General features: G+C 42.5%; 1 non-coding gene across 1 annotated transcript; it reads left to right on the top strand.

Annotated features, from left to right (window-relative positions):
- TRNAC-GCA lies at positions 3,631 to 3,702 on the top strand. The gene has a single exon. It is a non-coding gene; the product is annotated as a tRNA-Cys (tRNA).

Raw genomic sequence — 4,044 nt, 5'->3', positions numbered from 1 at the left:
AATTTATATAAAATTATATAAAAAAATAATGGGAATACATCAACTCGACACTAAAAATGCTTTGGGTATATGAACTTTGTGAAACATATATGCTTTGCTTTATCCCAAATGATTATCTTTGAAAGTGTGTGAATAGAGTCTGCACATACCTAGACTGATTATCGTGCATTTTATAGAAATATATGTGACATAAACTGTGAACATGTTCTTTTAAGTGTTTTTTTCTGAGGTGGATGCAAATTGCAGTTCAGACTTCTGTAAACTTCTTAAATAGCTTAGAATATTTAAAGAAAAATATGAAGTCACCAATTAAATTTTAACGGCACTCAAAATAAGTTGCAAGATAGCAATGCAAAGTAGATGAAATTTTTTGTTAACATTTGGCACAATTGCTTAAAGACCTGCGAGGGGAAAATGCGATGGCAACCGAGGAGACAGAAAGAGGATAAAGACTCCATATCAACTTCTAGTAAAAGCTAGCACATAAAAGATATTCCAAATACACGGGAGGAGGGAGAGAAGAGAAAGAAGAGAAGGCATAAAAGAGAGAGGCAGGGAGGTGAGGAAGAGCAAGAAAAACAAGAGCAGACAGACAGATGAAGGCAAACAATTGCCATTGATTTCTGATGTTACATAGGATGAGAAAGCATTCCAAAGAGCACTCATTGTGTGTTAGGGGGAATCGCTGTGGGGACTCTGAAGAGAAAAATGTCTGAAAATGTGTAAGGTCCTGGCCATATCAAGGACGAAAAATAAAGAGGAATGTTTAAGTACCTGGTTTAATTAGCCTGCTTCAGTATCAGCTTCAGCATTCCCGATGTCTCCAGTTACTAAATATATGAGCTTGGACCAGTTATTTAACGTCCCGCTTCCTTAGTCCCCTCATATATAAAAGGGGAATTACAATACCTGGAGCCCTAGAAAGAATGGAATGATGTAATACCTGCTAAGAGTTTAGCACAGTCTGTGCAGAGTAATGCACCTTATTGCTGCTGCTATTTTTATTATTATTACTATTACTATTATTACTACTACGATGATTACCCGTTTGGAAAACACTGACTCAATATGCAGATGGAAACCTAAGTAAATATATTTATTCCCTTTGCCCCAGCAATCCCTCTTCTGGAAATGGATCTCAAGAAAATAACTCAACCAGAGGATAAAGCTAAGTGCTCATCACCATAGCATTAGCCATAATTTCCCCAAAAAGGGAGCAACTTAAATGTCCATCAATAGGGGAATCATTTATGGTGAATTATGATGTATCAACATAATAGGGTATTATGCAACCATTACAATGATAATTATGATAATGTAATATCACAAACAAATGCTTACAATTTACTGTTAAGTGAAAAACACATAAATGATATACAAGTACAATCGCAGCTTTGCAAAAATATGCATGCATATTGGCAAGTCCTTGCATCTTATGTGCAAAAAATGAGAATAATTATGTACGTATGTTCATGTAAAGATCTTTTTGCTTTTTATAAATTGTTTTTTTAATATTGTTTTGAAACCCTCTATTTAATAATAAAAATGTAAAGCAGGAGAGGAATGAATAGAGAGGTATTACATGTTATAACTCACATTGGTGAATTAGTGGTACAAATGGCTTTGCTTATAGACACACGTGCAAGGGCTTTGGGACATGTATGTGGGCAATAATTATAAATAATGAGCAAATAGGTAATGCTGATATAACTTTTACTATGTGCCAGGTACTATAGCCTGAGTGCTTAATTCATTTTATATGTTGAATTTTCATAGTAACACTTTTTACAGATAATAAAACTAGGGCACAGTGTGGTTAAGTGACCGGGCAGAAGTCACATAGCTACTGATGGTGGAATGGGATATGGGTCTAGGCTGCTTCACCCCAAACCCACGCTCCGAGCCACCACGTGCACTGCTATCAGCCAGGGGCAGCTTTGCAGGTGCGCGACCAAGGGCAGTCCCACCACATACAGACCCCCGCTGAGGAGGATCCCAAATGCTCAGATTTTATGTTTGAATCTGTGTTTTGTGAGATAAGTCAGACAGGATGATGGAACATGCACTGAGGGTATAGAGACTCTGCTCACATGAGGTTCCACCTTCGCAACATGTGTCCCCAGACTCCACGCTCCAAGCCTGGTGCCCTGAGCCCTGCTCAGACTCTCCCTCTCAACCTGCACCTCATGGACGCTGCCAGCCTCCATCGAGGAGAGTGAGCAGATCTCAGTGACAGCAAAGGCTGAACTGCACCATCATCCTCTGTCCACAGCAGGGGCCAGTCTGTGGTCAACAGGCAGAGTAGGGTGTGGGGGCAGTCCTGGTGGCCTCCTGGGGTGAGGCAAGGCACTGGGCATCTTGCCTTGGCTTGCTATCACTGTTATGTATTCAGTGGGCAACTTGGCAGCAGCCTCTTGCCCACGCCTGATCCAGGCACTTAATATGTGCCTATTGTTATTAGAGGTTGCAGTCTCTTGGGGTGCTGCCCATGGGTTGGGGTAATGGAACTCTAGGAAGTAGAGATTCACTTTTCTGCCCTGACCAAGGCCCAACTATATTTTGCACAGGTTTCCACAGGTTATATAGCTGACTTTCATTCTGCTATCATTTTATTAGAAACAAAAAACAAACTCAACACCCCAAAATGCAGTTACAATGGAGACTCCTAGCCTTGACCTTAAATCAGAGGGTACAAAACAGCAGAGAATCACGGAAATAATGTTTCTGCCAGTGGCCTGAGATCATGTTCTGTAGAACTTTATTTGGCTGATAGGACTTCATTCACAGGCAAAAGTTATATGAGTTTCAGTCAGTTCAGTTCAGTTCAGTTCAGTTCAGTTGCTCAGTCGTGTCCGACTCTCTGCAACCCCATGAATTGCAGCACGCCAGGCCTCCCTGTCCATCACCAGCTCCTGGAGTTCACTCAGACTCACGTCCATCAAGTCAGTGATGCCATCCAGCCATCTCATCCTCTGTCGTCCCCTTTTTCTCCTGCCCCCAATCCCTCCCAGCATCAGAGTCTTTTCCAATGAGTCAACTCTTCGCATGAGGTGGCCAAAGTACTGGAGCTTCAGCTTCAGCATCATTCCTTCCAGCGAAATCCCAGGGCTGGTCTCCGTAGCTGTCTCCAATACCAGAGCTCTTGAGCCAGGCCTTGGCAGACCCTGTGTCATCAAGGAGTGGTGTTCCTCTCTGGTTCACACAGGCATGTCACCACCTCTCTTGGGTTGGAATCCAGGCAGGTGCACCATAAGTGCGTCACCCGCAAGGCCCGTCACAAGTCGCTTTTCCAAAAGGGAAGACGATCATCTTTTCTCAGGTCCTTCTGAACAGTAACCGGGTAGTCTCTGTAAAGCAGCTATTACAGTGCCTGGTGCAGATAAGCACTCAGCAGACTTAACTTGTTATCCAGGGTTGAGGTCAACACAACATCCTAAACTTTGATGGGAGACTTTATGCTTCAGATACCAAATGGGAGAGGAGATGTCAAAGTGTGATATTCTGCTGAGAAAGTTTAAGAAGCAGACATTTTAATCTTCCCATGAGTTAAGCACATCATTTATTTCCAAACTTTAAACTTTTTATTTTGCATTGAGGTATAGCCGATTAAGCAGGGAAGCCGATTAGGCTTCCCTGGTGGCTCAGAGGATAAAGTGTCTGCCTGCAAAGCAGGAGACCCAGGTTCGATCCCTGGGTTGGGAAAATCCCCTGGAGAAGGAAATGGCAACCCACTCCAGTATTCTTGCCTGGAGAATCCTATGGACAGAGGAGCCTGGCGGGCTACAGTCCACAGGGTTGCAAAGAGTCGGACACGACTGAGTGACTTTACACACACATAGCCGATTAAACTTTTTTTCCTTTAGATGTATGCTTTGAATGTGCTCATACACTACTTCACTACAGTGGAAGTGAGAAATAGATTTAAGGGACTAGATCTGATAGAGTGCCTGATGAACTACGGACGGCGGTTTGTGACATTGTATATGAGACAGGGATCAAGAACATTCCCAAGGAAAAGAAATACCAAAGAGCAAAATGGTTGTC

The sequence above is a fragment of the Capra hircus genome, chromosome 8 (assembly GCF_001704415.2).
Source record: "Capra hircus breed San Clemente chromosome 8, ASM170441v1, whole genome shotgun sequence".
Taxonomy (NCBI): domain Eukaryota; kingdom Metazoa; phylum Chordata; class Mammalia; order Artiodactyla; family Bovidae; genus Capra; species Capra hircus.
Note: the sequence above shows the minus strand (reverse complement) of the source record. Positions and strands in the feature narration are given on the sequence as shown.